This window comes from Spermophilus citellus (genome assembly GCF_964194105.1).
Source record: "Spermophilus citellus genome assembly, chromosome: 4".
NCBI lineage: Eukaryota > Metazoa > Chordata > Mammalia > Rodentia > Sciuridae > Spermophilus > Spermophilus citellus.
In genome coordinates, this window is record NC_138185.1 from 43037804 (window position 1) to 43051805 (window position 14002).

Below are 14002 nucleotides of genomic sequence, written 5' to 3' on the forward strand. Positions count from 1 at the left end.
TTTACATATATTATTAAATTAATCTCATTTTGCTATGGATTGAATTGTGCCCCCCCCCAAAAAAAATATATGTTGGGAGTCCTAACTCCCAAGGCCTCCAATGTGACCTTATTTGGAAATAGGATCATTACAGAGGTAACTAGTTAAGACAAGTTCATACTGGAATAGTATGGACTATTAATCCAACATGATTGGTGTCCTCAGAAAAAGAGGAGACAGAGACGCAAAAAGACAGCTGTGTGACAATAGAGGCAGACTGGAGCACTGCATCTACAAGCCAAGGAATGCCAGAAATTGCCAGCAAACACCAGATGCTAGAAGAGGCAAGAAGGATCCTCCCCTGCAGCCATCAGAGAGAGCAAGGCCCTGCTGACTCTTGATTTTGGACTTCTGGCCTCCCTAACTGTGACTGTACATTTGCTGTTTTAAGCCACCCTGTATGTGGTACACTGTTACAGCACTCCAGGAAACTTACATACCCCAGCTTGTCTTTACTTCTTTTCATGGCTAATAGAACCTTGGCAAGGTTCTCTCTTTTAGTCGGCTTTTTCTTTGCTGCAACCAAAAGACCTGACAAGAACAATTTTAGAGAAGGAAAAGTTTATTTGGGTCTCCCAGTTTCAGAGGTCTCAATCCATAGATGGCCAACTCCATTTCTCTGTACCTGAGATGAGGCAGAACATCATGGTGGAAGGGCACGGCACAGGAAAGCAGCTCAGGACATGACAATCAGGAGGTATGCCCCAAAGTGATGCCTCCAATGACCCACCTCCTCCAGGCATACCCTGTCTGCCTAGAGTTATTATCTGTGGATTAATGTACTGAGCAGGTTAAGGCTCCCATAACCCTGACATCCACCTCCAAACTTTCATGCATTATCTCACACGTGAACTTTTGGGGGATACCTCATATCTATACCATAACATATACCATTATTCCTATTTTCCAGAAGAGGAAACCAAGGATTAAAGGCCAACGTGTGTGTGTAACATGACAAAGCTAGTAAGTGACAAATGCAGACTCAGACACCCATCTCCAGGCTTCAGTGCTCTTTCTGTGGCTCATTTGTTTATCCAACGTTACTTATTGAGCACCTCCAATTTGCCAGGTACTTTTCTAGGCATTTAAGATAAATTGATGAATAAAACAAAGACCTCTGCCTCATGGACTTTTTACAGTCTACCAGGAAAAGACAGGCATTAAATAGGTTAGTAAGCTAGACAGAATTAAATGCTATGAGAAAATAAGTAGGACAGGATGAGAAGGGTTAGAGGTGCCAGGGTTGGGGGGTCAGGGCTGGCCTCATGATAAGGCAAGATCTCAGAAAAGATGTGAAGGAGCAGAGGCAGCGAGGCCTGCAGGTATCAGAGGAGACCATGTCCCAGGCACAGGAAACAGTGGAGGTCCGAGACATAACCAAGGGAGAATGAAGCGGATATGGGCTTACTACTAAGCATCTAGAACAAGGGTCTTCAAACTATATTCCAAGGAAAACCTGGGCTTCTCTACAGGGGCTTCTGGGACTGTCACAAGGGACTAAAGTTCCCCACCCCAGCCCCACCTGGCCTCACCAGATCTCAATGCTCATCACCTTTCATTTGGAGGTTCTGGTTGGATTTCATGTAAGAATTCCATATCCAGAAAGCAAGCCTGGGATAGGTAAATGGCAGGACAGTCATCCCATACACCATGCTCTCCAGCAACATAAAGGCTGAACAAGCAACACACACCACTGTGTATGAACCTTGAATACATCACAATGATGAAAGAAGCCAAACCCAAACAGTTACATACTGTATTTCACTTACACAACTCTCAGAAAAGACAGAACTATGGGGACAGAAAACAGGTTTGTGGTTGACAAGAGCTGGGAGGGAAGGATTGCCTAACAAGGGTCACAGGGAATGTTCTGTATCCTGAGAGTGGTGGTGGCCACCACCATAAGCATTTGTCAAAACTCATTGAACTATACACGAGGAAGAGTGAAGTTTACTCTATGCAAATCATATCTCAATAAACCTGAATTTTTTTCCTCCAAAGCTTGGAGATCCTGCCTGAGATTTCTTTTATTACAGGGCCATCATGAAGGGTTCAAAAAAAAAATGGAGCAAAGAATAACAGCCTCTGAATTTCAAGGGTGAGAAAGGGAATGAATGGCCTTCTGCTTGTTGGGCCTAGTGTCTTTGACTCATTTTTTAAGATTTGAGTTTTAGCACATCTAATCCTCATAATAATTCAATGGAGAAGTTGAAACTACACAGGCCCAGCTTGGCAAACTGTATTTCCCAGAATAGCAAGAGAAAATATTTAAAATAAATAAAATAAAATGTTGCATTTTGAGACTGGGTGTGTAGCTCGATGGTAGAGCACTTGCCTAGCATGTGCAAGGCCTTGGGTTCAATCAACTAACAGGGCTCTGTGATGGGGAAGTACTGGATGTGTATGGTGGCCAAGAGAGTCCTCTCTGAGGAAGTAACATTTAAACTGAGACGACTGAAGGATAAAAAGATGCTAGCTTTGGGCAGGTGAAAATGTGTACTCCTGGGCTGGGAATGTGGCTCAAGCGGTAGCGCGCTCGTCTGGCATGCGTGCGGCCCGGGTTCAATCCTCAGCACCACATACCAACAAAGATGTTGTGTCCGCCGAGAACTAAGAAATAAATATTAAAAATTCTCTCTCTCTCTCACTCTCTCTCTCCTCTCTCACTCTCTCTTAAAAAAAAAAAAAAAAAAGGTGTACTCCTGACAGAGGGATGGCCAAAGGAAAATACTGAGGAATAATTACACACACACACACACACACACACACACACACACAATTTTAAAATATAAAAGGAAGGCTCAAAGATTAGAATAAACCTCCTATATTCTTGAGCAGGGAAAATAAAGCAAATAATAAATGATGGCATGGGATAAAAATAGGACACTTGGTTAGGAGCCCAACTTTGCCACTGCTTGCCTATGGGACTGTGAGATGGTCATTTTCTCTGTGGGTGTCTCCATACTTCTTGCTATAAAGTGAGGAGTTGGGGACTAGAATCCATAGTAAGCTCATGCTGGCTCATGCTGGCCTGGGAGAGCAGATTGTGTCCTCTCCTCCCAGCTCCCCTGGATTTGGTGATGTCACATTGGTCAGCGGAAATTGGCCACAATGGGAATATTTACACCATGGAAATCAGCAAATGCAACCCATCAGGTCTCTTCTTGGAGAGCTAGCTGTTAACTAGTTTTCACCACTGAACTGGATGGCTGTTTCTCGACCTCTTTGGCTAATGTTTCTTAGTGACAGAGGGAAGCTCATACATAACCCTGGAGCTCTGGGATCCCAGCACCTTAGAATTTTCCTTAAAAAACACTTTAAGTGTAATTTTTAATTTTGCAGTTAATATTACCTCCAACACCTTTACATATCCATGCTTCTTATTTCATCAAACTTTAATTTTAAAAATTTTATTATATTTTAATAAAATTTTATAATTTTATTCTCTTAACTTTGGGAAGATATGTGTTGTTAATCCCGAGGGGGGTTTAGTTGTTATTGTTTTGTTTTAACATCATGCACACGCAAACACAGACCTTTTCCTGGGTTCAGTGTCACCTGTGGTCCAGGTTAGCATTAAGTGTCTCTGAGTGGAAGGCCTCCCCTGTCCCACCTCTCTTCTTTTCTTTTCTCCTTCTGAACTCTGGGCTGTCCTGACTTGGAAGTGGGATTGGCCAGGGGCTGGGCATCAAATAACCCTCACAGCTGATTCATAAAGCCCTGGGGCTCAGAACAGCTGTCCCAAAGGCTGCTCTTTTTTGTGAGGCTCAGTCCTGGTCAGAAGACGCTTCCTACCCTTCATGACTTAGCAGCTGCTTGACGTCCTTGCAAGTGGCCCCATCAATGCTGCCAGCATCCTTGGGTGTCTTCCCTGTGGACAGAAAGGAATGAGAAGGGTTTTTTGGTTTTTTGTTTTGTTTTGTTTTTTCTCCTCCTCTTCTGGAAGTGTCTGGGTTTAGATCATCACTCTGGGGCTTAGTCTGAGAGATCTGTTTTCTACATCCCAGACTGAGGCTACCGCAGCTTCCTGACTCACCTTGGACAAATTGGTTAAGTTTGGTCTGTGCCTCTTTTTCCGCCATCAGCTGTCACTGACTTCACTGCTGGCAATGGCTGGGTGGACGTCTAAGACAGTCTCAACAGCGGCCAGTGACATTTCCAAACTCAGAGCCAAGTTCATGGGCTCTGGCTCCGCAGCACATCAAGAGGGGCAGAATCCCAGTTTCCACAGGATGCCAGACCCTAGGGTGCTTGAACATTCATCATGGAAAATTCCAGAAAAAAAAAAAAAGTTTACAAAGCAACACCATCTCCCAAAGGACACTGGAGATGTCTGCGGAGGGGAGGGGACATTGTGAAGGGAACTAGAGTGGGGACATGGGGAAATGAACAGTCTGAATGACAAAGGGACTCTCTCCTTTCCTTGTCCTCCCAACTTCTAAAAGCAATGTTCACAGTCACGGTCTTCATCGGCTCAGGCTGCATCTGCACCTCAGTCCCTGGGGGCCATCTGCTCTGAACCCACTCCACCAAATTGGCACCACGGCCATCAGTGGCCTCTGCTTGCTAAATTCAATGGCCACCTTTCAGAACTAACTTATCATGCTGCCTGCTCCTCCTGTTTGGAACTACATTTCCTTTCTGTTTTCTTTAATCTCTCTACTTTCATAGTGCCTTAGTTTGGACTCACCTAAAGCAGAGGACGGACACAGAGAATGGCATACAGGTAGTTTCCATAGGAGGTGGTCCCGGGAAGCAGGGGTAAGATGAAGGGAAGGTGAGGCCAAAAATAGGTGCATGATTAGACTGTTGGGCACTGGGGTTTCATGCTTCTTGGGACCCTCTGAGGAGCTATAGAATGTGCCTTCGATGTGCCCCAAGCAATGAAAGGCAGGAGTCTTTGTGTAGACATTTGGCTGCCATTTGAAGGTTGCTTCCCAGGGGCATTAACTCCTAGAGGCAGAAAAACAGAGCATCCTGGTGGCTGCTGGATGGTGGGAAGCCATCCATGTGTGCAAGAGCCGTCCACTCCTCAGAGCTAGTCAGTGGTGGATCGCAGGAAGACTAGTCAGTGGTGGGCCACAGGAAGGCTAGTCAGTGGTGGGCCACAGGAAGACTAGTCAGTGGTGGGCCACAGGAAGACTAGTCAGTGGTGGGCCACAGGAAGACTAGTCAGTGGTGGGCCACAGGAAGACTAGTCAGTGGTGGGCCACAGGAAGACTAGTCAGTGGTGGGCCACAGGAAGACGCAAGGGAAGCCAGTGTGTCCACTAGATGTGGCCACCATGAGAACTGAGTCCCAAGGCTCTCCTCCTGCCCGTGTGACCACTACTCTCCATCTGATTCACCAAGCCCACTCCACGCCAGGCCCTTTTAACCCACTGTGCTTGTCCCTGACACCCTGTCCTCTTCTCTGTCTCCCTCCCTGTCCAATCATGGGCTTGTATCCATCACTGTACCACATTGGGTTAATATTTCTTTCTTTGTCTTTCTCACCCAGTAAACTTCTTGAAGGCAGCAACAGGCATGATTCAGGTGATTTACTGCCTAACAGTGTCATGATTTGGATGTGAGGTGTCTCCGAAAAGCTCCTGGAAATGCAGGAATATTCAGAGGTGAAATGATTGATCGTGGCTCTGTAACCTAATCAGTCCTTCCTGGTTTTGAATGGACTGACTGGGCGGTAACTGTAGGCAGATGGGGCGGCTGGAGGAGGTGGGTCACCGAAAACGAGCAGTGCCAGGGCTGTGTCCCTTTTCTCTTTCTCTGTCTCCCTCCCTCCCTCCCTTCCCCACCCTCCTCCCTCCCTTCCCCACCCTCCTCCCTCTCTCCTGACTTCACCGTGAACTGAGCAGCCTCCTCCACTGGGCCCTTCCCCTACGATGTGCGTCCTCACCCTGGGCCCAGAGCAATGCAGTCGGCTGTCTATGGACTGAGACCTCTTGGGTTTTTGCTTTTTTTGTTTTGCTTTTTGTTTGGGCACTAGGGATTGAACCCAGGGGGGCTGAACCACTGAGCCACATTCCCAGTCCTTTTTATTTATTTATTTATTTATTTATTTATTTATTTTTGAGACATGGTCTCACTGAGTTGCTTAGGGCCTCTCTAATTTGCTGAGGCTGGCTTTGAAATTGTGATCCTCCTGCCTCAGCCTCCTGAGCCGCTAGGATTACAGGTGTGCACTATCATGTCCGACATGGACTGAGACCTCTGAAACCATGAGCCCCAAATAAACTTCCCCTCTTCTAAGTTGTTTTTGTCAGGTGTTTTGGCAACGGCAGCAAAAAGCTGACCAAAACAGGCAGCGTTTGGCACACCCTAGGAGCTCAACAAGATGTAGCTCCTCTCCCCTGCCCCATTAAAATCCCACCAGTGGATTCTGGGGATGTGGCTCAGAGCTTGCTGAGCATGTTCAAGGCTCTGCAGTCCATCCCCCAGTACCACACACACACATACTAATTGTGTTAAGGAATCCATTTTCTCTGTTCTTCAGACACAGCACGAAGGCTGCTTGCTAGTTGCTGTTGTCCTGGGATCATGAGAGCTGCCTCCTTTTCTCTCAGGGAAGCCAACCTGGCAGGTAGGACACTGCCCCTTGGAAGTCACCCACTCCAGAAAGTCACCATCACCAGCCTCTCTGGCCCCGAGTTTTCACAAGGCTCTGAGCACATGCAATTCTGGGTGCCCTCCATGTGGGTTAGGGCTTCCTAGAACCCTGTGCCCATTAAGCAGCAATTCTCTGTTCTCCCATTTTCCCCCATTTCCCCTTCTCCAAGCCTGTGGAAACCACCCATATGTGTTGTTGCTATGGATTTACCTATTCTGGATACTTCATATAAATGAAGTCACACCATATGTGACCTTCTGTGTCTGACTTCTTCCACTAAGTAAAATGTTTTCTAGGTTCACTTGTTAGCATGTTTCCATGGTTCATTCCTTTTATGGTTGAATAATATTCCATTTATGGACATACCACAATTTGTACATTCATTCATCCACTGATGGATATTTGGGTTATTTCCACCCTTCAGTTATTGGGAATAGGGCTACTGTGAATATGCATGTGTATTTGTTTGAACACCAATTTTCAATTTTTTTGAGTATTTGCCTAAGGGTGAATCTCTGGGTCATATGTCAATTTTGTGTTTAAAATTTTATTTTATTTATTTTTTATTTATTGAAAGCGGGGGTTGAACCCAGGGAGATTTTATCACTGAGCTACATCCCCAATCCTTTATATTAGTTATTTTGAGACAGGGTCTCAAATTTGTAATCCTCCTGCCTTAACCTCCTGAGTTTGCCAGGCCTGGGCCACTGTGCCTGGCTCTGAGTTTAACTTTTTAGGAACTCTAAAACTGTTTTCTACTGAGACTAAGCTGTTTTATATTCCCACCAGCAAAGTGCAATGGGTCCAATTTCTCCACAATCCCATCAACACTTGTCTGTCTTTCTTTCATTTTAGCCATCTGGTTGATGTTAAGTGGTATGTCATTGTGATTTTGATTTGCATTGCCTTGATAACTAATGATGTTGAGCATCTTGTCCTGTGTTTGTTGGTCATTCATATATCTTCTTTGGAAAAAACGTCCATTCAATTCCTTTATACAAGTTCTTTTTTAAATCAGGCCATCCTTTTGTTATTGAGTGTAAGAGTTCTTTACATATTCTGGATACTAGGCCCTTATCAGACACATGGTTTGCAAATACTGTTTTCCATGCTATAGAATGTCTTTTCACTTTCTAGATAATATCCTTTGTTGCATGAAGACCAATTTAATCAGGGTTTTTGTTGTTGTTGTTGTTGTTACATGTACTTTTGGGGTCATATTTAAGAGCCAAGGTCATGAAGATTTACCCCTATGTTTTCTTCTAAGGGTCTTATGGTTGACTCATTTTGACTGAACTTTTTGTACATTCTGTGATGCAGGGATCTAACTTTATTTTGCATAGATGAGTGCAGTAGTTTGGATATGGATTGTTCTCCAGTGGTTTGTATGCTGGAAAATTTATTTCCAATGTTAACAGTGTGGAAAGGTTGTGGGACCATTAACAGATAATTTTGGGACCATTAACAGATAATTTTGTCATGGGAGGGACCTACCTTCAGGAATGAATTAATGCCTTTCTCAAGAGACTGGGTTCACTCTCGTGAGACTGGATTAGTTTTCATAGAAGTATGTTGCATCTTGAGAGACTGGATGAGTTACTGCAAGAACTAATTTGTTATGAAGCAAAGTTACTACTAGTGTTCTGGCCTCTTCCACACATGCTTGTTTATCATTCTTGCACATGTTTCCACCATGTGGTGCCCTCTGTCATGTTATAACAGCATGAAGCCCATGATAGATGTGGTCTCTCCATCTTGGACTTTTCAACCTCCAAAATCATGAGTCAAAGTAAACCTCTTTTCTTTATAAAATATTCCATCTCTGGTATTTTGTGTTAGTAATAAAAAATGGACAAAGACAATATAATTGTCTGATTATCCTCTTCAACTCCTTATACCATTCTCATGAGAGAGAAAGCAATGTTATCAAATTCATTTTACAGACGGGGAAACAGATTTTGAAAAGTGAAATGTTGCCCAAAGCCACAGATAACAGTACAGATGGTGATCTCAAGCCTATCTGGATCACAGTCAGAGTTTTTGACCTTCATAGCTAACGCTTCCTGTGTCCAGGCCACCTCTTCTCTGATTTCAGCACGGCTGTGGTGTTTGGTCCACATGTGCTGGCAGCACAGCTTTTCAGTGGTGTGGGATCATATCTCTGCTTTTGTGTCTTGAGGAGTTTTTCTAAAGCCTTGAAAGGCATTGATGTTCACACCCAGGGACTTTCACCAGGAAACACTGGGTGACACCCTTCCAGGAGGATAAGGCAGCACAGCTCCTCTGGGAATCGAGCCCCCTGTGCCCATCACATGAAGTGACCCAATGAAGCATCCCCCTCTCTGCCCCATACCACATCCCCACTTGCTGGGAGCCCCACCCAGTCAGACCACCCACACCTGAACCCCTGCTCAGCTCTGCTTTCAAGGGATCCAACAAACTCACCCACCAGATTTCACGGGAGGGGCCTCCTCCTCCCACTGCCACTCCTCCCTTCCAAGCCCCATCCTGTCCACGTCCACAGGAGGCCTGAGTGGTCCAGCCTAGGCCACAGCTCCTGCTGTCCCCACATCCCAACCTGGAGGCCAGGACACAGGTATGAACTGTGGCTTTGAGCACATCTACAAAAAAAGAAAACACATTGCCTCTGTTCTAACCTGAACAAGAGTTCTACCCCAAGGCACTTGCTCTTCCGAGAACACACCTGTGGCTAAGCTTCCCCAGGAAACGATGACTCTCAGCACCCAAGGTTCCTCTACCCAGCACCCCCACCCCAAGGTCCCAGCACAGAGGAAATCTCTGGGAAGGGACCAGGAGCATGGTAAGGGCCGATGTCCTGGCTCCATTCCTACTCTAGAGGTTTTCATTGACTCACATTTTTCCAAATGTAGATGAGCTTTCCTAACAGAGGGGCTTGGCCCAAGAGACTACCCTGAAATTCGCTTCCAGAAATCAGAAGATTCCCACAGGCAAACCCCACCCCATCAACCTAAAGTCCCCCTGCAGAATCTGCCGCCCACCAGGAGCCTCTTCCTCTCTCCCCAGGGGCTTTCCCCAGCGGAACAAAAGCAGATCCTTCCTGTCTACCAGCCCCTGCCCCACTGCTTTGTGAGGGCTGCCCATTGTCCAGGCCTTCTGACCCGCAAGCCGTCTGGGGACAGTGTGATGGTAGGTTGGGAACCAGAAAGTCACATCCAGGTTCATGGCTTGGGGCCACCCATTGCCAACCCCCAAGGCCAGTTGACAGAGAAGGCAGGAGCAACTTCAGCTTTTTTTTTTTTAATTTATTTTTATTTTTTTTTATTGTTGGTTGTTCAAAACATTACATAGTTCTTGACATATCATATTTCACACTTTGATTCAAGTGGGTTATGAACTCCCATTTTTACCCCGTATACAGATTGCAGAATCACATCAGTTACACTTCCATTGATTTACATATTTCCATACTAGTGTCTGTTGTATTCTGCTGCCTTTCCTATCCTCTACTATCCCTCCTCCCCTCCCCTCCCCTCCCCTCCCCTCCCCTCTTCTCTCTCTACCCCCTCTACTGTAATTCATTTCTCCCCCTTGTATTATTTTTCCTTTTCCCATCACTTCCTCTTGTATGTAATTTTGTATAACCCTGAGGGTCTCCTTCCATTTCCATGCAATTTCCCTTCTCTCTCGCTTTCCCTCCCACCTCTCATCCCTGTTTAATGTTAATCTTCTTCTCATGCTCTTTGTCCCTACTCTGTTCTTAGTTACTCTCCTTATATCAAAGAAGACATTTGGTTTTGTTTTTTAGGGATTGGCTGGCTTCACTTAGCATAATCTGCTCTAATGCCATCCATTTCCCTCCAAATTCTATGATTTTGTCATTTTTAAATGCAGAGTAATACTCCATTGTATATAAATGCCACATTTTTTTTTATCCATTCATCTATTGAAGGGCATCTAGGTTGGTTCCACAGTCTTGCTATTGTGAATTGTGCTGCTATGAACATCGATGTAGCAGTGTCCCTGTAGCATGCTCTTTCTAGGTCTTTAGGGAATAGACCAAGAAGGGGAATAGCTGGGTCAAATGGTGGTTCCATTCCCAGCTTTCCAAGAAATCTCCATACTGCTTTCCAAATTGGTTGCACCAATTTGCAGTCCCACCAACAATGAACAAGTGTACCCTTTTCCCCACATCCTCGCCAGCACTTGTTGTTGTTTGACGTCCTAATGGCTGCCAATCTTACTGGAGTGAGATGGTATCTTAGGGTGGTTTTGATTTGCATTTCTCTGACTGCTAGAGATGGTGAGCATTTTTCCATGTACTTGTTGATTGATTGTATGTCCTCCTCTGAGAAGTGTCTGTTCAGGTCCTTGGCCCATTTGTTGATTGGGTTATTTGTTATCTTATTGTCTAATTTTTTTAGTTCTTTGTATACTCTGGATATTAGGGCTCTATCTGAAGTGTGAGGAGTAAAGATTTGTTCCCATGATGTAGGCTCCCTATCTACCTCTCTTATTGTTACTTTTGCTGAGAAAAAACTTTTTAGTTTGAGTAAGTCCCATTTGTTGATTCTAGTTATTAACTCTTGTGCTATGGGTGTCCTATTGAGGAATTTGGAGCCTGACCCCACAGTATGTAGATCGTAGCCAACTTTTTCTTCTATCAGACGCTGTGTCTCTGATTTGATATCAAGCTCCTTGATCCATTTTGAGTTAACTTTTGTGCATGGCAAGAGAAGGGGATTCAGTTTCATTTTGTTGCATATGGATTTCCAGTTTTCCCAGCACCATTTGTTGAAGATGCTATCCTTCCTCCATTGCATGTTTTTAGCCCCTTTATCAAATATAAGATAGTTGTAGTTTTGTGGATTGGTTTCTGTGTCCTCTATTCTGTACCATTGGTCCACCCGCCTGTTTTGGTACCAGTTCCATGCTGTTTTTGTTACTATTGCTCTGTAGTATAGTTTGAAGTCTGGTATCGCTATACTGCCTGATTCACACTTCCTGCTTAGCATTGTTTTTGCTATTCTGGGTCTTTTATTTTTCCATATGAATTTCATGATTGCTTTCTCTATTTCTACAAGAAATGCCGTTGGGATTTTGATTGGCATTGCATTAAACCTATAGAGAACTTTTGGTAATATCGCCATTTTGATGATGTTAGTTCTGCCTATCCATGAACAGGGTATATTTTTCCATCTTCTAAGATCTTCTTCTATTTCTCTCTTTAGGGTTCTGTAGTTTTCATTGTATAAGTCTTTCACCTCTTTTGTTAGGTTGATTCCCAAGTATTTTTTTTTTTGAGGATATTGTGAATGGAGTGTTTTTCCTCATTTCCATTTCAGAGGATTTGTCGCTGATATACAGGAATGCCTTTGATTTATGCGTGTTGATTTTATATCCTGCCACTTTGATAAATTCATTTATTAGCTCTAATAGTTTCTTTGTAGACCCTTTTGGGTCTGCTAGGTATAGAATCATGTCATCTGCAAATAGTGATAATTTAAGTTCTTCTTTTCCTATTTTTATGCCTTTAATTTCTTTCATCTGTCTAATTGCCCTGGCCAGTGTTTCGAGAACTATGTTGAACAGAAGTGGTGAGAGAGGGCATCCTTGTCTTGTTCCAGATTTTAGAGGGAATGCCTTCAATTTTCCTCCATTCAGAATGATGCTAGCCTGAGGCTTAGCATAGATTGCTTTTACAATGTTGAGGTATGTTCCTGTTATCCCTAGTTTTTCTAGAGTTTTGAACATAAAGGGATGCTGTACTTTGTCAAATGCTTTTTCTGCATCTATTGAGATGATCATATGGTTCTTAATTTTAAGTCTATTGATGTGGTGAATAACATTTATTGATTTCCGTATATTGAACCAGCCTTGCATCCCAGGGATGAATCCTACTTGATCATGGTGCACAATTTTTTTGATATGTTTTTGAATCCGATTCGCCAGAATTTTATTGAGGATTTTTGCATCTAGGTTCATTAGAGATATTGGTCTGTAGTTTTCTTTCTTTGAAGTGTCTTTGTCTGGTTTAGGAATCAGGGTGATGTTGGCCTCATAGAATGAATTTGGAAGTTCTCCCTCTTTTTCTATTTCCAGAAATAGCTTGAAAAGTATTGGTATTAGTTCCTCTTTAAAGGTTTTGTAAAACTCTGCTGTATACCCATCCAGTCCTGGGCTTTTCTTAGTTGGTAGTCTTTTGATGGTTTCTTCTATTTCCTCAATTGATATTGGTCTGTTTAGGTTGTCTATATCCTCCTGACTCAATCTGGGCAGATCATATGACTTAAGAAATTTATAGATGCCTTCACTATCTTCTATTTTATTGGAGTATAAGAATTCAAAATAATTTCTGATTATCTTCTGTATTTCTGAAGTGTCTGTTGTGATGTTGCCTTTTTCATCCCGTATGCTAGTAATTTGAGTTCTCTCTCTTCTTCTCTTCGTTAGCATGGCTAAGGGTCTGTCGATTTTATTTATTTTTTCAAAGAACCAACTTTTAGTTTTGTCAATTTTTTCAATTGTTTCTTTTGTTTCGATTTCATTAATTTCAGCTCTGATTTTAATTATTTCTTGCCTTCTACTTCTTTTGCTGTTGTTTTGCTCTTCTTTTTCTAGGATTTTGAGATGAAGTATGAGATCATTTATTTGTTGGTTTTTTCTTTTTTTAAGGAATGAACTCCAAGCAATGAATTTTCCTCTTAGAACTGCTTTCAATGTGTCCCATAGATTCCGATATGTTGTGTCTGTGTTTTCATTTATCTCTAAGAATTTTTTAATTTCCTCCTTGATGTCTTCTATAACCCATTGATCATTCAGTAACCTATTGTTCATTCTCCAAGTGATGCATGATTTTTCCTTCCTTCTTTTATCATTGATTTTCAGTTTCATTCCATTATGATCAGATAAGATGCATGGTATTATCTCTACTCCTTTATATTGTCTAAGAGTTGCCCTGTGACATAATATATGATCTATTTTTGAGAAGGATCCATGTGCTGCTGAGAAAAAAAGTGTAACTGCTTGATGTTGGGTGGTATATTCTATATATGTCCATTAAGTCTAGGTTGTTAATTGTGTTACTGAGTTCTATAGTTTCCTTATTCAGCTTTTGTTTGAAAGATCTGTCCAGTGGTGAGAGAGGTGTGTTGAAGTCTCCCATGATTATTGTATGGTGGTCTATTAGACTCTTGAACTTGAGAAGAGTTTGCTTGATGAACATAGCTGCACCATTGTTTGGGGCATATATATTTATGATTGTTATGTCTTGTTGGTGTATGGTTCCCTTGAGCAGTATGTAGTGTCCCTCTTTATCCCTTTTGATTAACTTTGGCTTGAAATCTATTTTGTTTGATATGAGTACGGACACTCCTGC